Source organism: Lissotriton helveticus, chromosome 5_1 (assembly GCF_964261635.1).
Source record: "Lissotriton helveticus chromosome 5_1, aLisHel1.1, whole genome shotgun sequence".
Lineage (NCBI taxonomy): Eukaryota > Metazoa > Chordata > Amphibia > Caudata > Salamandridae > Lissotriton > Lissotriton helveticus.
Window position 1 is genome coordinate 314,517,023 of NC_136065.1, and position 26,765 is coordinate 314,543,787.

Sequence of the window (26,765 nt, forward strand, 5' to 3'; positions counted from 1 at the left end):
ATTAGGGCTGACCATCAAAGTGGTATGGTTAAAAACAGTATGCTGATAGCATGTAAGGAATTGCTACCCACCAATGTTGTTATTCGGTCAACATGTTTCAGCCTCAAGGGCTTTCGTCAGGACCTATGGTGCTACTGCAACACTTACTTAAGTGATGTGAAAGTGGGATCTACATCTGCTTTCCAAACTGAAAAGAGTGTATCTTCTCCTGCATAGCCACAATACAAAAGACAGAAACAGAGACATGGACAAATTATGTCAACAAAAAGAAGTGCACAGACTGCAAACTCTCGTTTCTATGGTCTTTATAATATGGCTATGAACACTTGAAAGACACTCACCCTTATTGTGGGGAGAGAAAACCTCACCTCACCTGGCCACTGCTCAGGAAGAAAGGGAGGCCACGCACTGGAAATAAACAGAACACTTAGAAAGTTATAACCAGTGGTAGTAGAAACACAATATACAGACAAGAAAAACTGGATTCAAAACACATAAATCAGAGACACACATGGTGACACAATGGCCAGACTGGTTTCCTCTTGCATCAGGAAAGTATACCACAAAGCCTCACTGACTGCACTGCTTGCACAAACCTGTAGACCTATAAAGTACAAAGGCCCAGGTAGCCAGCCGCAGTCACTGGGAATAGAGGCGCCTACTCCTGTGCTTTCCACCTAGTACTCAAAGACCAAAGACCAAAGCAATAATGCTATTGACTGTCCCACCACCACTGACCTCTCCGTCGTTGCCTCGGAGTGAAAACTGAGCCGAGGGGGAGGCGACGACTGATGGTCACACGCAATGTTAAATACACTGCAGTGGACCTGAAAGGAAACTCCTTTGTTTCAAAATTTGATTGGCTCATGTGTAGGCCAATGGGAATCGGCTCACAGGCAGCCAACCGTGACCTACACTGATAAGCCTGCAGTGGACCTGAAAGGAAACTCCTTTGTTTCAAAATTTGATTGGCTCATGTGTGGGCCAATGGGAATCGGCTCACAGGCAGCCAACCGTGACCTACACTGATAAGCCTGCAGTGGACCTGAAAGGAAACTCCTTTGTTTCAAAATTTGATTGGCTCATGTGTAGGCCAATGGGAATCGGCTCACAGGCAGCCAACCGTGACCTACACTGATAAGCCTGCAGTGGACCCAGTGAGGGTGTTAGAGCTCAATGGAGGTAACCCTTATGCCAAAGGCTGTTAGCACAAGGACTCTGTGTTCGGAAAAACAATCATGCGCAATCACAGCTGCATCCAAGGAATGTCATCATTCAATCCTTCTGTGTCACTATGAAGTTTGAAAACCCACTTCTGTTCTTTCCTCAATAGGAAAAGTGAAACATCCGTGACGTGACTAGGTATGTAAGGTTGTTCTAGAACCAGCCATCTCAGTTCATCTGGACTATGTCTCTTGTCAAGGAAGTGAGTGGTGAGCCGTGTTGCCTGTTTTCTGCGTCTCATGGTGCTCATATATTCCTGCACGCGCAATTTGATTTTTCTTGCGGTCATGCCGATATACCTTAGTCCACAGGGGCAGGTAATCTGGTATATCACTTTCTCACTGTTGCAATTAGTGTGGTGTTTCAATTGCCATGGTCGCGAGGTCCCAATGTCCACTTCAAGTGTTTTGCTGGTCAGTGGGCATACTGAGCAATTCCCGCAGGGATGATGTCCTCGTACCGGGGGCAGACCCCATAGAGTTTGCGGGGGTTCACATACTTCTTGCCGAGGTCGTGTATGCACAAGAGAGTCTCTCAAGTTGTTCCCTCTTTTAAAAGAAAAGAGTGGAAGGGGAATGGTCTCACCGGAGCTGTTCAGAATGCGCCACCTTTTCCTGATCATCTTTTGGATTTTAGAAGATGATGTGTTGTACGTTGTCACGCACACCAATCTGTCTAGTGGGGGTTTGACAACTGGAGGCTCAAGCAGCGCTTCGCGATGGTTATTCGCAGCGCGTTTCATTGAAGTCCGGACAAGGTTATTCGGATAGCGTCTCACTTTCAACTTCATGGAGAGATCTTTCGCTTTTCGGCGGAAGTCTGGAATGTTTGAACAATTCCTCCGGACCCTCAAGAACTGTCCAAAGGGGAGGTTCTCACGGAGGGACTGGGGGTGATGGCTATCGAATCTCAGCAGGGAGTTCCGAGCCATGGGTTTCCGATACAAGGAGCTCGCCAAATGGCCATCTTCTGGAAAGATGACAAGATCCAAGAAGGGGAGCTCTGTTCTACTATGCTCAAGGGTAAACCTCAAAAAAGCATTCTGACCATTCAGCCACTCTTGAAACAACAAGAGGGAAGGTACATCGCCACGCCAGACGACAAGAATGTCGTCGATGTACCGCTTCCACATCATCAATTGATGATGATGAGGGTTGTTGGTGCTCAACACGTGGTGGGTCTCAAACTGGTGGACATACAAATTAGCCAGGCTGGGGGCAAATTTGCTGCCCATTGATGTCCCCGAGGTTTGTAAATACAGGGAATCCTCAAAGGCAAAAAAGTTCTCGGTCATAGCAATCCGAGCTAATTCCATGACAAAGTGAGTGGGAGTTGTCAAGGTAGAAGGGAAAGCCTCTAAAAGTTCTTGTACAGTTTGTAGTGTATCCATTTGAGGAATACAAGTGTACAAAGATTCGACATCAAAACTAGCTAAAATGTCAGTATTAATGTCGAAGGTCACCTCAGGTAGAATGCGCAGGACATCTTTGGTGTCCTGAAGGTAGGTCGGCATTGTCTTAACAATGGGACTTAAAAAGATGTCAACAAAGGAGGACAGAGGTTCGAGCAAAGATCCAATGCCCGAAATGATCGGACGGCCCGGAGGGGGTCTCGCAGGCTTATGAATCTTTGGGAGGATGTAAAAGTAGGGAGTGATGGGACACTTGGTGACTAGAAAGATTGCCTCTTTCGGAGTAATCCAGCCTTCTGCGCTGGCTTCCTCTACCAGATGTTTGATCTCATTAGTTAGTCTTGGCGTGGGATTTTCAGCAAGGAGGGTGTAGGACTGTGCATTGCCTAGTTGTCTCAGGCATTCAGCTCGGTAGTCAGTAGTGTTAAGAATGACTATGGCACCCCCCTTGTCCGCTGGTTTAATCACTATCCCCGTGTCTTTCGAGAGAGTGTCCAGGGCTGATCTGTCTCTTTTTGATATATTCTGGTAGTTCCCCTCTTTGGAAAAGTCCATAGATTTGAGGTCTTGTAGTATTGCAGCCTCAAAAGTGCCAACTTTGGATGGTACTTGTTGCAACAGGGGCATGAAAGTGGATCTAACTTTAAGACCTGTGTTTGTATCTTCAGTCGGGGTATCTGTTTCTTTGTTTTTGAAGAAATAGTGCAGCCTGATGGTTCTGAAAAATCGTTCGATCTCCCCTCTTATCAAAAAGGGTTCCCCACTGTTGGTCGGGACAAACCCTAGGCCTCTGTTTAGAACATCCTGTTCAGTAGGAGTGATCACTCGACTACTTAGGTTCACTACCAAGTCTTTATCCTCTTGTGACTCGCTCATTGCCCTTGTTTGTTGTGTGTTGTTGTCGAGTCCTGGTTGTCTGACCACTGAACTTGGTTTTGGCCTCTCCGCCTGCCTCTGTTCCAACCTCGGCCCTGTCCTAAAAAAGCCTGGTTTTCAAAATACTGAGGCTGCATCGGGTAATGAGACATTGGTGGGGGAAACTGGGGATAACCCCACTGGGCTGGTGGCCACCATGACCCCGTCTGGTACATGTTTCCACGATTATTGTATCGACGATTCGGTCGATTACCACGGCCTCTGCCTCTGGGTTGGCTATTGTCTCCACTCTCAGAGCCAGAAGAATCAGTCTCAGATGATGTGGCATATGAAGAGCCTGCAGTGTGTTTGGGTTTATTGGTATCAGTGGGAGTGTAATTATCACTGGTGTAGGGATACACCTTCTCATGTGAGAACTTAGCCAGGTCTTTCTTGAACTTTTCTATCTTGGCGAGAAAAATTGGATCTTTATACTCCTTGTTTGCTTTGTTGGAGTCTTCTAATTGTTTCTCAAATCTTTTGGTTGTTAGGGTGGTCTTAATTTGCCCTTCTAGAATTTGAATCTCGACCAAGATGGCATCTGCAATACGTTTGGCTGTAGTGATAATTAAAATCAGCCAGTCTCTTGTACAGCGCCAGGCTATTAAGGACCAGTCTTTGACAAAGACCTTGTCAGTGAGGAAGAGCCTAGGCGCGTTGGTAACTTTGAGACCTGTGGGTGAACATTTGCCATGTAAATATTCTGCCATTATTTGACCGTGTATGATGGTACGTGAGTGACTTTTTTTCAGGTTTAATATCGTTTCCCAGTCTCCCACAATAGCTGGAGCTGGAGTGGGGATCTGGTCTAGCATACTAGGATTTTCAGATAAAATCGATGAAAGGAATTCATCGTCGAAACCAAGACCGCCAAAGTCCGCCATGGTGTCGTCAAATCAGAATGTGAAGAATCCAGGGGATGCACCAAATGGTCAGTGCCTTAATTCAAGATGAAGGACCCGCAGCCAAGGCTGCACAACAGAACAGAGAGATAAACGGTTAAGGGGGGGTCCGAGGGGAAAAAAATTATTATAGACCTACTGGTACCTAGTCCCCCAACTAGACACTAAAACACACGGAAGGTACAGAAGGTCTCAGAAATACAGAGGGAGAGAGAAGAAAATAGCAAATCTCTCTATTGGGACCTAATAGTGTCCTCTTTACATGCCCAGAATACACAGTTAATCTGGAAACAGCCAAGAAAACAAAAACAAGAGAAGATACACAAGGAGAGGAAAAAGATACCCATCAGCCCACTCATAAGTGGAATCTCGTCATCTGGGTATATGTTGGTAAATGGTGTCCTCTAGGGTCTGCCTTGGAAACAATCCATAGGACTGCCTAGTGATGGACCCAGAACATTTCACCAACAGATGACAGTATATGAGCGGGAGGGGTTGAGGTTGCAGTGCTCAAAGAAAAGGAAGAAGAAAAGGAAAATAATCCAAGTGATTCTAAAAATACCTACGATGATGTCATGAAATACTTTATTAGGGCTGACCATCAAAGTGGTATGGTTAAAAACAGTATGCTGATAGCATGTAAGGAATTGCTACCCACCAATGTTGTTATTCGGTCAACATGTTTCAGCCTCAAGGGCTTTCGTCAGGACCTATGGTGCTACTGCAACACTTACTTAAGTGATGTGAAAGTGGGATCTACATCTGCTTTCCAAACTGAAAAGAGTGTATCTTCTCCTGCATAGCCACAATACAAAAGACAGAAACAGAGACATGGACAAATTATGTCAACAAAAAGAAGTGCACAGACTGCAAACTCTCGTTTCTATGGTCTTTATAATATGGCTATGAACACTTGAAAGACACTCACCCTTATTGTGGGGAGAGAAAACCTCACCTCACCTGGCCACTGCTCAGGAAGAAAGGGAGGCCACGCACTGGAAATAAACAGAACACTTAGAAAGTTATAACCAGTGGTAGTAGAAACACAATATACAGACAAGAAAAACTGGATTCAAAACACATAAATCAGAGACACACATGGTGACACAATGGCCAGACTGGTTTCCTCTTGCATCAGGAAAGTATACCACAAAGCCTCACTGACTGCACTGCTTGCACAAACCTGTAGACCTATAAAGTACAAAGGCCCAGGTAGCCAGCCGCAGTCACTGGGAATAGAGGCGCCTACTCCTGTGCTTTCCACCTAGTACTCAAAGACCAAAGACCAAAGCAATAATGCTATTGACTGTCCCACCACCACTGACCTCTCCGTCGTTGCCTCGGAGTGAAAACTGAGCCGAGGGGGAGGCGACGACTGATGGTCACACGCAATGTTAAATACACTGCAGTGGACCTGAAAGGAAACTCCTTTGTTTCAAAATTTGATTGGCTCATGTGTAGGCCAATGGGAATCGGCTCACAGGCAGCCAACCGTGACCTACACTGATAAGCCTGCAGTGGACCTGAAAGGAAACTCCTTTGTTTCAAAATTTGATTGGCTCATGTGTGGGCCAATGGGAATCGGCTCACAGGCAGCCAACCGTGACCTACACTGATAAGCCTGCAGTGGACCTGAAAGGAAACTCCTTTGTTTCAAAATTTGATTGGCTCATGTGTAGGCCAATGGGAATCGGCTCACAGGCAGCCAACCGTGACCTACACTGATAAGCCTGCAGTGGACCCAGTGAGGGTGTTAGAGCTCAATGGAGGTAACCCTTATGCCAAAGGCTGTTAGCACAAGGACTCTGTGTTCGGAAAAACAATCATGCGCAATCACAGCTGCATCCAAGGAATGTCATCATTCAATCCTTCTGTGTCACTATGAAGTTTGAAAACCCACTTCTGTTCTTTCCTCAATAGGAAAAGTGAAACATCCGTGACGTGACTAGGTATGTAAGGTTGTTCTAGAACCAGCCATCTCAGTTCATCTGGACTATGTCTCTTGTCAAGGAAGTGAGTGGTGAGCCGTGTTGCCTGTTTTCTGCGTCTCATGGTGCTCATATATTCCTGCACGCGCAATTTGATTTTTCTTGCGGTCATGCCGATATACCTTAGTCCACAGGGGCAGGTAATCTGGTATATCACTTTCTCACTGTTGCAATTAGTGTGGTGTTTCAATTGCCATGGTCGCGAGGTCCCAATGTCCACTTCAAGTGTTTTGCTGGTCAGTGGGCATACTGAGCAATTCCCGCAGGGATGATGTCCTCGTACCGGGGGCAGACCCCATAGAGTTTGCGGGGGTTCACATACTTCTTGCCGAGGTCGTGTATGCACAAGAGAGTCTCTCAAGTTGTTCCCTCTTTTAAAAGAAAAGAGTGGAAGGGGAATGGTCTCACCGGAGCTGTTCAGAATGCGCCACCTTTTCCTGATCATCTTTTGGATTTTAGAAGATGATGTGTTGTACGTTGTCACGCACACCAATCTGTCTAGTGGGGGTTTGACAACTGGAGGCTCAAGCAGCGCTTCGCGATGGTTATTCGCAGCGCGTTTCATTGAAGTCCGGACAAGGTTATTCGGATAGCGTCTCACTTTCAACTTCATGGAGAGATCTTTCGCTTTTCGGCGGAAGTCTGGAATGTTTGAACAATTCCTCCGGACCCTCAAGAACTGTCCAAAGGGGAGGTTCTCACGGAGGGACTGGGGGTGATGGCTATCGAATCTCAGCAGGGAGTTCCGAGCCATGGGTTTCCGATACAAGGAGCTCGCCAAATGGCCATCTTCTGGAAAGATGACAAGATCCAAGAAGGGGAGCTCTGTTCTACTATGCTCAAGGGTAAACCTCAAAAAAGCATTCTGACCATTCAGCCACTCTTGAAACAACAAGAGGGAAGGTACATCGCCACGCCAGACGACAAGAATGTCGTCGATGTACCGCTTCCACATCATCAATTGATGATGATGAGGGTTGTTGGTGCTCAACACGTGGTGGGTCTCAAACTGGTGGACATACAAATTAGCCAGGCTGGGGGCAAATTTGCTGCCCATTGATGTCCCCGAGGTTTGTAAATACAGGGAATCCTCAAAGGCAAAAAAGTTCTCGGTCATAGCAATCCGAGCTAATTCCATGACAAAGTGAGTGGGAGTTGTCAAGGTAGAAGGGAAAGCCTCTAAAAGTTCTTGTACAGTTTGTAGTGTATCCATTTGAGGAATACAAGTGTACAAAGATTCGACATCAAAACTAGCTAAAATGTCAGTATTAATGTCGAAGGTCACCTCAGGTAGAATGCGCAGGACATCTTTGGTGTCCTGAAGGTAGGTCGGCATTGTCTTAACAATGGGACTTAAAAAGATGTCAACAAAGGAGGACAGAGGTTCGAGCAAAGATCCAATGCCCGAAATGATCGGACGGCCCGGAGGGGGTCTCGCAGGCTTATGAATCTTTGGGAGGATGTAAAAGTAGGGAGTGATGGGACACTTGGTGACTAGAAAGATTGCCTCTTTCGGAGTAATCCAGCCTTCTGCGCTGGCTTCCTCTACCAGATGTTTGATCTCATTAGTTAGTCTTGGCGTGGGATTTTCAGCAAGGAGGGTGTAGGACTGTGCATTGCCTAGTTGTCTCAGGCATTCAGCTCGGTAGTCAGTAGTGTTAAGAATGACTATGGCACCCCCCTTGTCCGCTGGTTTAATCACTATCCCCGTGTCTTTCGAGAGAGTGTCCAGGGCTGATCTGTCTCTTTTTGATATATTCTGGTAGTTCCCCTCTTTGGAAAAGTCCATAGATTTGAGGTCTTGTAGTATTGCAGCCTCAAAAGTGCCAACTTTGGATGGTACTTGTTGCAACAGGGGCATGAAAGTGGATCTAACTTTAAGACCTGTGTTTGTATCTTCAGTCGGGGTATCTGTTTCTTTGTTTTTGAAGAAATAGTGCAGCCTGATGGTTCTGAAAAATCGTTCGATCTCCCCTCTTATCAAAAAGGGTTCCCCACTGTTGGTCGGGACAAACCCTAGGCCTCTGTTTAGAACATCCTGTTCAGTAGGAGTGATCACTCGACTACTTAGGTTCACTACCAAGTCTTTATCCTCTTGTGACTCGCTCATTGCCCTTGTTTGTTGTGTGTTGTTGTCGAGTCCTGGTTGTCTGACCACTGAACTTGGTTTTGGCCTCTCCGCCTGCCTCTGTTCCAACCTCGGCCCTGTCCTAAAAAAGCCTGGTTTTCAAAATACTGAGGCTGCATCGGGTAATGAGACATTGGTGGGGGAAACTGGGGATAACCCCACTGGGCTGGTGGCCACCATGACCCCGTCTGGTACATGTTTCCACGATTATTGTATCGACGATTCGGTCGATTACCACGGCCTCTGCCTCTGGGTTGGCTATTGTCTCCACTCTCAGAGCCAGAAGAATCAGTCTCAGATGATGTGGCATATGAAGAGCCTGCAGTGTGTTTGGGTTTATTGGTATCAGTGGGAGTGTAATTATCACTGGTGTAGGGATACACCTTCTCATGTGAGAACTTAGCCAGGTCTTTCTTGAACTTTTCTATCTTGGCGAGAAAAATTGGATCTTTATACTCCTTGTTTGCTTTGTTGGAGTCTTCTAATTGTTTCTCAAATCTTTTGGTTGTTAGGGTGGTCTTAATTTGCCCTTCTAGAATTTGAATCTCGACCAAGATGGCATCTGCAATACGTTTGGCTGTAGTGATAATTAAAATCAGCCAGTCTCTTGTACAGCGCCAGGCTATTAAGGACCAGTCTTTGACAAAGACCTTGTCAGTGAGGAAGAGCCTAGGCGCGTTGGTAACTTTGAGACCTGTGGGTGAACATTTGCCATGTAAATATTCTGCCATTATTTGACCGTGTATGATGGTACGTGAGTGACTTTTTTTCAGGTTTAATATCGTTTCCCAGTCTCCCACAATAGCTGGAGCTGGAGTGGGGATCTGGTCTAGCATACTAGGATTTTCAGATAAAATCGATGAAAGGAATTCATCGTCGAAACCAAGACCGCCAAAGTCCGCCATGGTGTCGTCAAATCAGAATGTGAAGAATCCAGGGGATGCACCAAATGGTCAGTGCCTTAATTCAAGATGAAGGACCCGCAGCCAAGGCTGCACAACAGAACAGAGAGATAAACGGTTAAGGGGGGGTCCGAGGGGAAAAAAATTATTATAGACCTACTGGTACCTAGTCCCCCAACTAGACACTAAAACACACGGAAGGTACAGAAGGTCTCAGAAATACAGAGGGAGAGAGAAGAAAATAGCAAATCTCTCTATTGGGACCTAATAGTGTCCTCTTTACATGCCCAGAATACACAGTTAATCTGGAAACAGCCAAGAAAACAAAAACAAGAGAAGATACACAAGGAGAGGAAAAAGATACCCATCAGCCCACTCATAAGTGGAATCTCGTCATCTGGGTATATGTTGGTAAATGGTGTCCTCTAGGGTCTGCCTTGGAAACAATCCATAGGACTGCCTAGTGATGGACCCAGAACATTTCACCAACAGATGACAGTATATGAGCGGGAGGGGTTGAGGTTGCAGTGCTCAAAGAAAAGGAAGAAGAAAAGGAAAATAATCCAAGTGATTCTAAAAATACCTACGATGATGTCATGAAATACTTTATTAGGGCTGACCATCAAAGTGGTATGGTTAAAAACAGTATGCTGATAGCATGTAAGGAATTGCTACCCACCAATGTTGTTATTCGGTCAACATGTTTCAGCCTCAAGGGCTTTCGTCAGGACCTATGGTGCTACTGCAACACTTACTTAAGTGATGTGAAAGTGGGATCTACATCTGCTTTCCAAACTGAAAAGAGTGTATCTTCTCCTGCATAGACACAATACAAAAGACAGAAACAGAGACATGGACAAATTATGTCAACAAAAAGAAGTGCACAGACTGCAAACTCTCGTTTCTATGGTCTTTATAATATGGCTATGAACACTTGAAAGACACTCACCCTTATTGTGGGGAGAGAAAACCTCACCTCACCTGGCCACTGCTCAGGAAGAAAGGGAGGCCACGCACTGGAAATAAACAGAACACTTAGAAAGTTATAACCAGTGGTAGTAGAAACACAATATACAGACAAGAAAAACTGGATTCAAAACACATAAATCAGAGACACACATGGTGACACAATGGCCAGACTGGTTTCCTCTTGCATCAGGAAAGTATACCACAAAGCCTCACTGACTGCACTGCTTGCACAAACCTGTAGACCTATAAAGTACAAAGGCCCAGGTAGCCAGCCGCAGTCACTGGGAATAGAGGCGCCTACTCCTGTGCTTTCCACCTAGTACTCAAAGACCAAAGACCAAAGCAATAATGCTATTGACTGTCCCACCACCACTGACCTCTCCGTCGTTGCCTCGGAGTGAAAACTGAGCCGAGGGGGAGGCGACGACTGATGGTCACACGCGATGTTAAATACACTGCAGTGGACCTGAAAGGAAACTCCTTTGTTTCAAAATTTGATTGGCTCATGTGTAGGCCAATGGGAATCGGCTCACAGGCAGCCAATCGTGACCTACACTGATAAGCCTGCAGTGGACCTGAAAGGAAACTCCTTTGTTTCAAAATTTGATTGGCTCATGTGTGGGCCAATGGGAATCGGCTCACAGGCAGCCAACCGTGACCTACACTGATAAGCCTGCAGTGGACCTGAAAGGAAACTCCTTTGTTTCAAAATTTGATTGGCTCATGTGTAGGCCAATGGGAATCGGCTCACAGGCAGCCAACCGCCCAAGTGTCCCATCACTCCCTACTTTTACATCCTCCCAAAGATTCATAAGCCTGCGAGACCCCCTCCGGGCCGTCCGATCATTTCGGGCATTGGATCTTTGCTCGAACCTCTGTCCTCCTTTGTTGACATCTTTTTAAGTCCCATTGTTAAGACAATGCCGACCTACCTTCAGGACACCAAAGATGTCCTGCGCATTCTACCTGAGGTGACCTTCGACATTAATACTGACATTTTAGCTAGTTTTGATGTCGAATCTTTGTACACTTGTATTCCTCAAATGGATACACTACAAACTGTACAAGAACTTTTAGAGGCTTTCCCTTCTACCTTGACAACTCCCACTCACTTTGTCATGGAATTAGCTCGGATTGCTATGACCGAGAACTTTTTTGCCTTTGAGGATTCCCTGTATTTACAAACCTCGGGGACATCAATGGGCAGCAAATTTGCCCCCAGCCTGGCTAATTTGTATGTCCACCAGTTTGAGACCCACCACGTGTTGAGCACCAACAACCCTCATCATCATCAATTGATGATGTGGAAGCGGTACATCGACGACATTCTTGTCGTCTGGCGTGGCGATGTACCTTCCCTCTTGTTGTTTCAAGAGTGGCTGAATGGTCAGAATGCTTTTTTGAGGTTTACCCTTGAGCATAGTAGAACAGAGCTCCCCTTCTTGGATCTTGTCATCTTTCCAGAAGATGGCCATTTGGCGAGCTCCTTGTATCGGAAACCCATGACTCGGAACTCCCTGCTGAGATTCGATAGCCATCACCCCCGGTCCCTCCGTGAGAACCTCCCCTTTGGACAGTTCTTGAGGGTCCGGAGGAATTGTTCAAACATTCCAGACTTCCGCCGAAAAGCGAAAGATCTCTCCATGAAGTTGAAAGTGAGACGCTATCCGAATAACCTTGTCCGGACTTCAATGAAACGCGCTGCGAATAACCATCGCGAAGCGCTGCTTGAGCCTCCAGTTGTCAAACCACCACTAGACAGATTGGTGTGCGTGACAACGTACAACACATCATCTTCTAAAATCCAAAAGATGATCAGGAAAAGGTGGCGCATTCTGAACTGCTCCGGTGAGACCATTCCCCTTCCACTCTTTTCTTTTAAAAGAGGGAACAACTTGAGAGACTCTCTTGTGCATACACGACCTCGGCAAGAAGTATGTGAACCCCCGCAAACTCTATGGGGTCTGCCCCCGGTACGAGGACATCATCCCTGCGGGAATTGCTCAGTATGCCCACTGACCAGCAAAACACTTGAAGTGGACATTGGGACCTCGCGACCATGGCAATTGAAACACCACACTAATTGCAACAGTGAGAAAGTGATATACCAGATTACCTGCCCCTGTGGACTAAGGTATATCGGCATGACCGCAAGAAAAATCAAATTGCGCGTGCAGGAACATATGAGCACCATGAGACGCAGAAAACAGGCAACACGGCTCACCACTCACTTCCTTGACAAGAGACATAGTCCAGATGAACTGAGATGGCTGGTTCTAGAACAACCTTACATACCTAGTCACGTCACGGATGTTTCACTTTTCCTATTGAGGAAAGAACAGAAGTGGGTTTTCAAACTTCATAGTGACACAGAAGGATTGAATGATGACATTCCTTGGATGCAGCTGTGATTGCGCATGATTGTTTTTCCGAACACAGAGTCCTTGTGCTAACAGCCTTTGGCATAAGGGTTACCTCCATTGAGCTCTAACACCCTCACTGGGTCCACTGCAGGCTTATCAGTGTAGGTCACGGTTGGCTGCCTGTGAGCCGATTCCCATTGGCCTACACATGAGCCAATCAAATTTTGAAACAAAGGAGTTTCCTTTCAGGTCCACTGCAGGCTTATCAGTGTAGGTCACGGTTGGCTGCCTGTGAGCCGATTCCCATTGGCCCACACATGAGCCAATCAAATTTTGAAACAAAGGAGTTTCCTTTCAGGTCCACTGCAGGCTTATCAGTGTAGGTCACGGTTGGCTGCCTGTGAGCCGATTCCCATTGGCCTACACATGAGCCAATCAAATTTTGAAACAAAGGAGTTTCCTTTCAGGTCCACTGCAGTGTATTTAACATCGCGTGTGACCATCAGTCGTCGCCTCCCCCTCGGCTCAGTTTTCACTCCGAGGCAACGACGGAGAGGTCAGTGGTGGTGGGACAGTCAATAGCATTATTGCTTTGGTCTTTGGTCTTTGAGTACTAGGTGGAAAGCACAGGAGTAGGCGCCTCTATTCCCAGTGACTGCGGCTGGCTACCTGGGCCTTTGTACTTTATAGGTCTACAGGTTTGTGCAAGCAGTGCAGTCAGTGAGGCTTTGTGGTATACTTTCCTGATGCAAGAGGAAACCAGTCTGGCCATTGTGTCACCATGTGTGTCTCTGATTTATGTGTTTTGAATCCAGTTTTTCTTGTCTGTATATTGTGTTTCTACTACCACTGGTTATAACTTTCTAAGTGTTCTGTTTATTTCCAGTGCGTGGCCTCCCTTTCTTCCTGAGCAGTGGCCAGGTGAGGTGAGGTTTTCTCTCCCCACAATAAGGGTGAGTGTCTTTCAAGTGTTCATAGCCATATTATAAAGACCATAGAAACGAGAGTTTGCAGTCTGTGCACTTCTTTTTGTTGACATAATTTGTCCATGTCTCTGTTTCTGTCTTTTGTATTGTGTCTATGCAGGAGAAGATACACTCTTTTCAGTTTGGAAAGCAGATGTAGATCCCACTTTCACATCACTTAAGTAAGTGTTTCAGTAGCACCATAGGTCCTGACGAAAGCCCTTGAGGCTGAAACATGTTGACCGAATAACAACATTGGTGGGTAGCAATTCCTTACATGCTATCAGCATACTGTTTTTAACCATACCACTTTGATGGTCAGCCCTAATAAAGTATTTCATGACATCATCGTAGGTATTTTTAGAATCACTTGGATTATTTTCCTTTTCTTCTTCCTTTTCTTTGAGCACTGCAACCTCAACCCCTCCCGCTCATATACTGTCATCTGTTGGTGAAATGTTCTGGGTCCATCACTAGGCAGTCCTATGGATTGTTTCCAAGGCAGACCCTAGAGGACACCATTTACCAACATATACCCAGATGACGAGATTCCACTTATGAGTGGGCTGATGGGTATCTTTTTCCTCTCCTTGTGTATCTTCTCTTGTTTTTGTTTTCTTGGCTGTTTCCAGATTAACTGTGTATTCTGGGCATGTAAAGAGGACACTATTAGGTCCCAATAGAGAGATTTGCTATTTTCTTCTCTCTCCCTCTGTATTTCTGAGACCTTCTGTACCTTCCGTGTGTTTTAGTGTCTAGTTGGGGTACTAGGTACCAGTAGGTCTATAATAATTTTTTTCCCCTCGGACCCCCCCTTAACCGTTTATCTCTCTGTTCTGTTGTGCAGCCTTGGCTGCGGGTCCTTCATCTTGAATTAAGGCACTGACCATTTGGTGCATCCCCTGGATTCTTCACATTCTGATTTGACGACACCATGGCGGACTTTGGCGGTCTTGGTTTCGACGATGAATTCCTTTCATCGATTTTATCTGAAAATCCTAGTATGCTAGACCAGATCCCCACTCCAGCTCCAGCTATTGTGGGAGACTGGGAAACGATATTAAACCTGAAAAAAAGTCACTCACGTACCATCATACACGGTCAAATAATGGCAGAATATTTACATGGCAAATGTTCACCCACAGCTCTCATAGTTACCAACGCGCCTAGGCTCTTCCTCACTGACAAGGTCTTTGTCAAAGACTGGTCCTTAATAGCCTGGCGCTGTACAAGAGACTGGCTGATTTTAATTATCACTACAGCCAAACGTATTGCAGATGCCATCTTGGTCGAGATTCAAATTCTAGAAGGGCAAATTAAGACCACCCTAACAACCAAAAGATTTGAGAAACAATTAGAAGACTCCAACAAAGCAAACAAGGAGTATAAAGATCCAATTTTTCTCGCCAAGATAGAAAAGTTCAAGAAAGACCTGGCTAAGTTCTCACATGAGAAGGTGTATCCCTACACCAGTGATAATTACACTCCCACTGATACCAATAAACCCAAACACACTGCAGGCTCTTCATATGCCACATCATCTGAGACTGATTCTTCTGGCTCTGAGAGTGGAGACAATAGCCAACCCAGAGGCAGAGGCCGTGGTAATCGACCGAATCGTCGATACAATAATCGTGGAAACATGTACCAGACGGGGTCATGGTGGCCACCAGCCCCGTGGGGTTATCCCCAGTTTCCCCCACCAATGTCTCATTACCCGATGCAGCCTCAGTATTTTGAAAACCAGGCTTTTTTAGGACAGGGCCGAGGTTGGAACAGAGGCAGGCGGAGAGGCCAAAACCAAGTTCAGTGGTCAGACAACCAGGACTCGACAACAACACACAACAAACAAGGGCAATGAGCGAGTCACAAGAGGATGAAGACTTGGTAGTGAACCTAAGTAGTCGAGTGATCACTCCTACTGAACAGGATGTTCTAAACAGAGGCCTAGGGTTTGTCCCGACCAACAGTGGGGAACCCTTTTTGATAAGAGGGGAGATCGAACGATTTTTCAGAACCATCAGGCTGCACTATTTCTTCAAAAACAAAGAAACAGATACCCCGACTGAAGATACAAACACAGGTCTTAAAGTTAGATCCACTTTCATGCCCCTGTTGCAACAAGTACCATCCAAAGTTGGCACTTTTGAGGCTGCAATACTACAAGACCTCAAATCTATGGACTTTTCCAAAGAGGGGAACTACCAGAATATATCAAAAAGAGACAGATCAGCCCTGGACACTCTCTCGAAAGACACGGGGATAGTGATTAAACCAGCGGACAAGGGGGGTGCCATAGTCATTCTTAACACTACTGACTACCGAGCTGAATGCCTGAGACAACTAGGCAATGCACAGTCCTACACCCTCCTTGCTGAAAATCCCACGCCAAGACTAACTAATGAGATCAAACATCTGGTAGAGGAAGCCAGCGCAGAAGGCTGGATTACTCCGAAAGAGGCAATCTTTCTAGTCACCAAGTGTCCCATCACTCCCTACTTTTACATCCTCCCAAAGATTCATAAGCCTGCGAGACCCCCTCCGGGCCGTCCGATCATTTCGAGCATTGGATCTTTGCTCGAACCTCTGTCCTCCTTTGTTGACATCTTTTTAAGTCCCATTGTTAAGACAATGCCGACCTACCTTCAGGACACCAAAGATGTCCTGCGCATTCTACCTGAGGTGACCTTCGACATTAATACTGACATTTTAGCTAGTTTTGATGTCGAATCTTTGTACACTTGTATTCCTCAAATGGATACACTACAAACTGTACAAGAACTTTTAGAGGCTTTCCCTTCTACCTTGACAACTCCCACTCACTTTGTCATGATATTAGCTCGGATTGCTATGACCGAGAACTTTTTTGCCTTTGAGGATTCCCTGTATTTACAAACCTCGGGGACATCAATGGGCAGCAAATTTGCCCCCAGCCTGGCTAATTTGTATGTCCACCAGTTTGAGACCCACCACGTGTTGAGCACCAACAACCCTCATCATCATCAATTGATGATGTGGAAGCGGTACATCGACGACATTCTTGTCGTCTGGCGTGGCGATGTACCTTCCCTCTTGTTGTTTCAAGAGTGGCTGAATGGTCAGAATGCTTTTTTGAGGTTTACCCTTGAGCATAGTAGAACAGAGCTCCCCTTCTTGGATCTTGTCATCTTTCCAGAAGATGGCCATTTGGCGAGCTCCTTGTATCGGAAACCCATGGCTCAGAACTCCCTGCTGAGATTCGATAGCCATCACCCCCGGTCCCTCCGTGAGAACCTCCCCTTTGGACAGTTCTTGAGGGTCCGGAGGAATTGTTCAAACATTCCAGACTTCCGCCGAAAAGCGAAAGATCTCTCCATGAAGCTGAAAGTGAGACGCTATCCGAATAACCTTGTCCGGACTTCAATAATACGCGCTGCGAATAACCATCGCGAAGCGCTGCTTGAGCCTCCAGTTGTCAAACCACCACTAGACAGATTGGTGTGCGTGACAACGTACAACACATCATCTTCTAAAATCCAAAAGATGATCAGGAAAAGGTGGCGCATTCTGAACAGCTCCGGTGAGACCATTCCCCTTCCACTCTTTTCTTTTAAAAGAGGGAACAACTTGAGAGACTCTCTTGTGCATACACGACCTCGGCAAGAAGTATGTGAACCCCCGCAAACTCTATGGGGTCTGCCCCCGGTACGAGGACATCATCCCTGCGGGAATTGCTCAGTATGCCCACTGACCAGCAAAACACTTGAAGTGGACATTGGGACCTCGCGACCATGGCAATTGAAACACCACACTAATTGCAACAGTGAGAAAGTGATATACCAGATTACCTGCCCCTGTGGACTAAGGTATATCGGCATGACCACAAGAAAAATCAAATTGCGCGTGCAGGAACATATGAGCACCATGAGACGCAGAAAACAGGCAACACGGCTCACCACTCACTTCCTTGACAAGAGACATAGTCCAGATGAACTGAGATGGCTGGTTCTAGAACAACCTTACATACCTAGTCACGTCACGGATGTTTCACTTTTCCTATTGAGGAAAGAACAGAAGTGGGTTTTCAAACTTCATAGTGACACAGAAGGATTGAATGATGACATTCCTTGGATGCAGCTGTGATTGCGCATGATTGTTTTTCCGAACAGAGTCCTTGTGCTAACAGCCTTTGGCATAAGGGTTACCTCCATTGAGCTCTAACACCCTCACTGGGTCCACTGCAGGCTTATCAGTGTAGGTCACGGTTGGCTGCCTGTGAGCCGATTCCCATTGGCCTACACATGAGCCAATCAAATTTTGAAACAAAGGAGTTTCCTTTCAGGTCCACTGCAGGCTTATCAGTGTAGGTCACGGTTGGCTGCCTGTGAGCCGATTCCCATTGGCCCACACATGAGCCAATCAAATTTTGAAACAAAGGAGTTTCCTTTCAGGTCCACTGCAGGCTTATCAGTGTAGGTCACGGTTGGCTGCCTGTGAGCCGATTCCCATTGGCCTACACATGAGCCAATCAAATTTTGAAACAAAGGAGTTTCCTTTCAGGTCCACTGCAGTGTATTTAACATCGCGTGTGACCATCAGTCGTCGCCTCCCCCTCGGCTCAGTTTTCACTCCGAGGCAACGACGGAGAGGTCAGTGGTGGTGGGACAGTCAATAGCATTATTGCTTTGGTCTTTGGTCTTTGAGTACTAGGTGGAAAGCACAGGAGTAGGCGCCTCTATTCCCAGTGACTGCGGCTGGCTACCTGGGCCTTTGTACTTTATAGGTCTACAGGTTTGTGCAAGCAGTGCAGTCAGTGAGGCTTTGTGGTATACTTTCCTGATGCAAGAGGAAACCAGTCTGGCCATTGTGTCACCATGTGTGTCTCTGATTTATGTGTTTTGAATCCAGTTTTTCTTGTCTGTATATTGTGTTTCTACTACCACTGGTTATAACTTTCTAAGTGTTCTGTTTATTTCCAGTGCGTGGCCTCCCTTTCTTCCTGAGCAGTGGCCAGGTGAGGTGAGGTTTTCTCTCCCCACAATAAGGGTGAGTGTCTTTCAAGTGTTCATAGCCATATTATAAAGACCATAGAAACGAGAGTTTGCAGTCTGTGCACTTCTTTTTGTTGACATAATTTGTCCATGTCTCTGTTTCTGTCTTTTGTATTGTGTCTATGCAGGAGAAGATACACTCTTTTCAGTTTGGAAAGCAGATGTAGATCCCACTTTCACATCACTTAAGTAAGTGTTGCAGTAGCACCATAGGTCCTGACGAAAGCCCTTGAGGCTGAAACATGTTGACCGAATAACAACATTGGTGGGTAGCAATTCCTTACATGCTATCAGCATACTGTTTTTAACCATACCACTTTGATGGTCAGCCCTAATAAAGTATTTCATGACATCATCGTAGGTATTTTTAGAATCACTTGGATTATTTTCCTTTTCTTCTTCCTTTTCTTTGAGCACTGCAACCTCAACCCCTCCCGCTCATATACTGTCATCTGTTGGTGAAATGTTCTGGGTCCATCACTAGGCAGTCCTATGGATTGTTTCCAAGGCAGACCCTAGAGGACACCATTTACCAACATATACCCAGATGACGAGATTCCACTTATGAGTGGGCTGATGGGTATCTTTTTCCTCTCCTTGTGTATCTTCTCTTGTTTTTGTTTTCTTGGCTGTTTCCAGATTAACTGTGTATTCTGGGCATGTAAAGAGGACACTATTAGGTCCCAATAGAGAGATTTGCTATTTTCTTCTCTCTCCCTCTGTATTTCTGAGACCACCTGTTTTTTTCAACGCCTTTATTTGCAATGGCTCCTAGTGCAACATTTGTATTTTTCTTTTTTTTCACACTAGGTTCTGAAGTGCTAAAGTTATCTAAGTTGATTTGATAGTTTTCATTTGTCCCCATATTAGAAGTACTTGTTCCTGGCAAATGACTTTCCTTACTAGTATAGCTCTTAGTCCCCTTACTTTGCGTCTGTAAAGCGTCTGAAGAAACAAAAGTATCTTTATTTCCTTTGCGTTTTTGTACAATAGGTAAACTTACAGTTGATTTTTTCCCTACAACACCTTCGTTGCCAACATTGTCAAGAGTTCCTAGTGCAGCAGTGGTATTTCTCTTTTTTTTCACACTATGTTCTGAAAGGCAAAAGTTGTCTGAGTTTATTTGAGACTGTTTATTTGTCCCAAAAATGGAAATACTTGTCTCTGCCAAAAGATTTTTCTTACTAGTGTTGCTATTAGTCCCCTTACTTTGAAGAGCTAAAGCGTACGAAGTAACAGAACTCCCTTCTAAAATAGAATTGACAGTCACTTGAGTAGTATGTACAAAGATTTTAGTAACTGGAGTTAAATGACTATTTTTCATGTGCACTGTAAGTGCTCTTTGGAAAGTTTTTTTCAAAATTATTTTTATATCTATTGGTGTTAATTCAAATGGTATGCAACCCTGAGAGGGATTTCCAAATTTTTTTGCAAGATTTACAACATATTCCAAAAGTCCTTCAAAAGAATTTATTTCTAACGTTATACATGTTCCATTTGAATGAGGCATGCCTTCATTGTCCCTGCTATGTGAATCGAAAACATAGTATTTTTGCATATGTCTAAAAATTGAAATAACATATACACTCATACAAAGTAGTACCCCACAGTACTTTGAAACACCTAAATGTAATGCCGTGCTAATATCTGGATAGTTTTTATCAAAAGATTTAAGGACATTACCATAGTAAGGGTTCCGTAGCGTAAGTGAATAAAACATATTATTGTGCTCTATATATTTAGGCAAATAATCTGGATGCATAAGTGTTTCTTTGTTAATAGAATGCATTTGTAGATATAAAGCATCTCCAAGGTCCATTATATAATTTAGATCATTGGACTTCCATGTATTAACTGGTTTGGATACATTGTGCAAAATAGCAAAGGTACTATTTGGTAAGCATTGCTTGCCATTTGATTTACTATTAAATCTTGTATTACCTTGATGGTAACTGGCTTTTAAGCATCTATGCATGGTTTTTTTCTCCCTATACTTTATTACTCTAAAGTCTATTCACTTAAGTAAGCCAAATAAATAACTCTTAATTTTTTTTAGAAACAATAATATTAGTTACCTTGCTTTGTGGTTGATTGAACCTCACTAGATTGATCTGAAATGAGAGTAACATTAATTGTTAGAATATGCTTTAAATTAAGTAACACTTTAAATCCTAAAACAAAACAGGGAATGCAATAGTAGTTTCGAAATGTTGGATACTTATGTCTCAGAGTGTGACAGAGGTCATGATAATATATTGCATGTGTGTGTCTGTTTGTGGTTTTACAATCAACTTAGTATTGAGAAACTGTGTGATGTGTACAGTGTATGCTTGTTGCCCTGCATAATAAGTAGAGTGCGTGAAGTAGAGAGAGAATTAATGAAGTGAGAAATATCCAAATCATTTTAGCTAGAACGAGAGTAAGAGAAGCCTGAGAAGTATGAAGCGAAAGATTGTAAGCATGAAAGTGAGAAAGCCAGTTAAAGTAAGTTGGCATTTTTTTTAAAGCATTTTTCTACAGGCACCATTCAAAAAAAAAATGGTGAGGGAGGATAGTGAGCGGGGAAGTGGGTGATATTTTGCATGCGAGAGAGATGAGCAATGTGAAAGTCAATCTGGCAACTATTGTTTTATTATGAAATTGTCAGTATTAGCTGTGTGAATAAAAGGTCGGAACGAAGGGTGTGCTACTTAAGAACACGTTGAACTGGAGGAAGTCTATAGTCTGAAAGCCGGCTGTTATAAATCAATCTGTGCCCAGGCAAAAGTATTATTGACAACTTGCTAAGTGGTGTGAAGTGTATGTTTTAAATAAATGAGGGAAGAGCGTAGTCGAAAATATAGGCTGGCCATGTAATATACATATGTGCTTAAAATACCTGTTTGCCATGTTTGTAGTGTAAGTTTGCAGAAACTAATGTAAGCATTTCAAACTACCAATAGTCCAGCATGTAATCTATAGCGTAAAAGAACGTGTTGCTTTCCAAGAGAGTCTGTGGGCTGTTTGTTGTGCGTGTTGCAGTGCGGAACTAAAAGTAGAGGGTGGGGTGTCCGAACGTGTCCATGAATGAGAGACAAGCTATGGTGTGCGTGTTTCCGTGCGAGACACTTGTATTGTGGGTGGGGGGGGGGTGTGAGAGAGAGTGTGTGTGTGCTGCTTGTGTTTGTGCGTATTTCCGCGAGTGTAAGGCAGAAAGGTGCAGATGAATGAATGAGACAGAAGATAAGGCAGGGAGGGTATGCTTGCAAGCTGTACTTCTAAATGTTGTCAAGGTATGCGTGTTCACATGCGTGAATGGAAAAGAGATTGAGTCTGTGGCCTGTTTGTGCATGTTGTGCGTGTTGGCGTGCGTGAAACGCGTTAATGAAATGTTGCAAAGTGGTGTGAACTGTATGTTAATAAAAAGGATGGAAGAGCGTAGTAGGAAAGATGAGCTGGGCATGCATGGTACAAATGGCCTTAAAAAGTCCGGAAATATTAGCCGTAAATGTACAAGATAAATAGTTAGTAAGATGTTGCGAAGTGGTGTGAGCTGGCTGGCCAAAATGATTGAGCATCGATTTAGGAAATAAAGTGTATGACATCTATTTAGGAAAGAAAGTGTATGACGATTAGGTGTTGAGATCTAGTGTACGTGTTCTGTGATGTGTAGCACACAGCCAGCGAGAAGCAGTCTATAGTACATTTAAGCTCACGAAACCTTAAAAATTCTTTCCTCCAAAAGCGTTTCCTGAATACAGTTAATTCAATGACAACATTAACATCCCCATGTACTTAACGAAAAAAATGTAAGCATTTCAAAATACAAATAGTCCAGCATGTAATATATTGCGTAAAAGAACGTGTTGCTTTCCAAGAGAGTCTGTGGGCTGTTTGTTGTGCGTGTTGCAGTGCGGAACTAAAAGTAGAGGGTGGGGTGGCCGAACGTGTCCATGAATGAGAGACAAGCTATGGTGTGCGTGTTTCCGTGCGAGACACTTGTATTGTGGGGGGGGGGTTGTGAGAGAGAGTGTGTGTGTGCTGCTTGTGTTTGTGCGTATTTCCGCGAGTGTAAGGCAGAAAGGTGCAGATGAATGAATGAGACAGAAGGTAAGGCAGGGAGGGTATGCTTGCAAGCTGCACGTAAAAATGTTGTCAATGTATGGGTGTTCACATGTGTGAATGGAAAAGAGATTGAGTCTGTGGCCTGTTTGTGCATGTTGTGCGTGTTGGCGTGCGTGAAACGCGTTAATGAAATGTTGCAAAGTGGTGTGAACTGTATGTTAATAAAAAAGGATGGAAGAGCGTAGTAGGAAAGATGAGCTGGGCATGCATGGTACAAATGGCCTTAAAAGTCTGGTAATATTAGCCGTTAATGTACAAGATAAATAGTTAGTAAGATGTGGCGAAGTGGTGTGAGCTGCCTGTCCAAAATGATTGAGCAGCTATTTAGGAAAGAAAGTGTATGACGATTAGGTGTTGAGATCTAGTGTACATGTTCTGTGATGTGTATCGAGAAGGAGTCTATAGTACCCAACACAAAAATGCATTCCTCCAAAAGCGTTTCCGGAATACAGTTAATTCGATGACAACATTAACATCCCCATGTACTTAACGAAAAAAATTTAAGCATTTCAAAATAACAATAGTCCAGCATGTAATATATTGCGTAAAAGAACGTGTTCCTTTCCAAGAGAGTCTGTGGACTGTTTGTTGTGCGTGTTGCAGTGCGGAACTAAAAGTAGAGGGTGGGGTGGCCGAACGTGTCGATGAATGAGAGACAAGCTATGGTGTGCGTGTTTCCGTGCGAGACACTTAATTTGTGTGTGGGGTGGGTGTGAGAGAGAGTGTGTGTGTGCTGCTTGTGTTTGTGCGTATTTCCGCGAGTGTAAGGCAGAAAGGTGCAGATGAATGAATGAGACAGAAGGTAAGGCAGGGAGGGTATGCTTGCAAGCTGCACTTCTAAATGTTGTCAAGGTATGCGTGTTCACATGCGTGAATGGAAAAGAGATTGAGTCTGTGGCCTGTTTGTGCATGTTGTGCATGTTGGCGTGCATGAAACGCTTTAATGAAATGTTGCAAATTGGTGTGAACTGTATGTTAATAAAAAGGATGGAAGAGCGTAGTAGCAAAGATGAGCTGGGCATGCATGGTACAAATGGCCTTAAAAAGTCTGGTAATATTAGCCGTAAATGTACAAGATAAATTGTTAGTAAGATGTGGCGAAGTGGTGTGAGCTTCCTGTCCAAAATGAGTGCGCAGCTATTTCGGAAAGAAAGTGTATGACGATTAGGTGTTGAGATCTAGTGTACATGTTCTGTGATGTGTAGCACACAGCCAGCGAGAAAAAGTATATAGTTCCCAACACAAAAATACTTCCCTCCAAAAGCGTTTCCGGAATACAGTTAATTCTATGACAACATTAACATCCCCATGTACTTACCTAAAATTAATATTTTTTCCCACGATCACAACTGTGACAGAATGACTTTAAAACAGTCTCTTGTATCTGTGAAAGAAAAAATGTAATTTATTAGCATGTATTACCTTAGTTTTTGATGCTAAGTCCAGTACGAGCGATAGAATTTGTTTGAAGTCAAGAAAACTATATTTTTTTACAATATTGCGGAGCTGTCAATGGAGTTATAGGAAGCATCAAAATGACGGGAAGAGAAAATAAGAGAGTAATAATGATAAAAAGTGACAGAAACACAGCATAAAATACATGTTAAGAGAGTGCAGTGAAAGTTCCCGAAAAGTGTAGCAGAAAATAAATGTGTTTAGAAAGTGGAGAGATACAGTGAAGAATGTGTAGAAGTAGCAATGTTGAAGATGAGAGGAGAAAGAGATATACAAATGTAGAGACGAATAAGTCAGTATAAAATTAAAAGAAAATGAAAGTATTCTATTAAAAAAAAAAAACACACATGCACTTACATGATCAAATGGAAGCGTAGTGTCTTTGAATATGTAGTCTTCGGAGCAAATACAGCGTCGTTCCGTCGGGGACTGTAGTGTGTCAACAGATTAAAAAGGCTATGGCTCCCAATGACCCTTTCGTGATCTTAAATAGGCTGAAGTGTCAAATTTAGCCGGCAAGGTGTTTGGAAGTGCACAAAGGATGAAAGGATAAATACCCTTTCCTTGCCCCCAGGAGATGTCTCCGACGAGAATGTGTCTAACTTGCAAGTGTGAGAATTTGAATGTGTATGTAGATGTCGTTTCGATAGTGGCGCCTGTACCGACTTCCCAGGCTACAAACTATGACGCATCAACGAAACAAGCAACAACAGCAAGAAAAAAATGTGCATTTGTAACTTTAATTCATCAAATTGTAATATTACGAAGTAGCTTTGTTACAATAACTAATAAGGCAAATAAGGGTGAAAAAGCTACGTACGGCTACATGTCATGTAAAAATATATCACCCTTAAAGTCCTAATTTGGGCGTTTTAAAAATAAAAGTATAATAAAGGAGCACGTGCAACCCTCTAAGTTTAAAAAAAAGATATTGTTACTTTTGAATCTATCGATGAGTTCTGTGTGATACAAAACGATGTATAGTGTTAGTGTTTCTGCATGTGCTAATCAAATACTGAAGGATGTTATTGTGTGTAGATGGTTATTTAAAAATGCATTAGTGATATGTTTAGAAGTTGTGTGCCCTGTGTGTTAGCAAAAAGAAGGAGCAGCGTAGTCGGAACGAGAGGCTGTGCAGACCTGGGCTTTTTAGTTATTATATGTACAAAGCATTGGCAGTTTCGTATCTAAATAGCAGGTAAAATAGTTCAAGAGATGTGGCAAAGTGGTGTGAGCTGGCTGCGCAAAATGAGTGAGCGGCAGAGTAGGATCACGAGTTTGTACATGCATGTGACTAATGTGTGTAGAAAGAAGGTGTCGGTGTATTGTGATGTTTGTCAAAGTTTTGTATTTGTTGCAACTTATGTTTAATGTAGATGCAACATAGTTTTAGAGATGTGGTGAAGTGGTGTGATGTGTGTGTGCCTTAGGAGTGAGCAGCGGAATAGGATAAAGATACTGTGTGCACTGAGAATGATGGTTGTGTGGGCAGACAGAGGGCTGTGTGTAGTGTTGTATTGTGATGTATGTCAATGTTTTGTATTTGTTGCCCAAAATGTTAAATGTACATGCAACATAGTTTTAGAAATGTGGCAAAGTGATGTGATATGTGTGTCCCTTAGGAGGGAGCAGCGGAATAGGGTGAAGATACTGTGTGCACTGATAGTGATGGTTGTGTGCGCACAGTGAGCGTTGTGTGTAGTGTAAGTGAGGGATGTATGCAGTACAACTGAGGCCTTGGTGCTGTGTGACTGAGTGCTGTGTGCACTGTGAGTTTGGGCAGAGTGCAGTGAGTTTGATAATTATGCACTGTGTGTGTACAATCAGATGAGTGAGGGCTGTGTGCACTGAGAGTGATGGTTCTGTGCGCAGACAGAGGGCTGTGTTTAGTGTTGTATTGTGATGTATGTCAAAGCATCGGAATAGGGTCAAGATAGTGTGTGCACTGATAGTGATGGTTGTGTGCTGACAGTTGAGGGGTGTGTGTAGTGTAAGTGAGGGCTGTATGCAGTGCAAGTGAGGCCTTAGTGCAGTGTGACTGAGTGCTGTATGCACTGTGAGTTAGGGCAGTGTGCACTGAGTTTGTGCATTATGCACTGTGTGTGTACAGTCAGATACTGAGAGATGGTAGATGCAAGATAGTTTTAGAGATGTGGCAAAGTGGTGTAATATGTGTGTCCCTTAGGAGGGAGCATCGGAATAGGGTCAAGATAGTGTGTTCACTGATAGTGATGGTTGTGTGTGCACAGTGAGGGCTGTGTGTAGTGTAAGTGAGGGATGTATGCAGTACCACTGAGGCCTTGGTGCAGTGTGGCTGACTGCTGTATGCATTGTGAGTTAGGGCAGTGTGCATTGATTTTGTGCATTGTACAGTCAGATACTGAGGGATGGTGTTCTGTGTAGATTGTT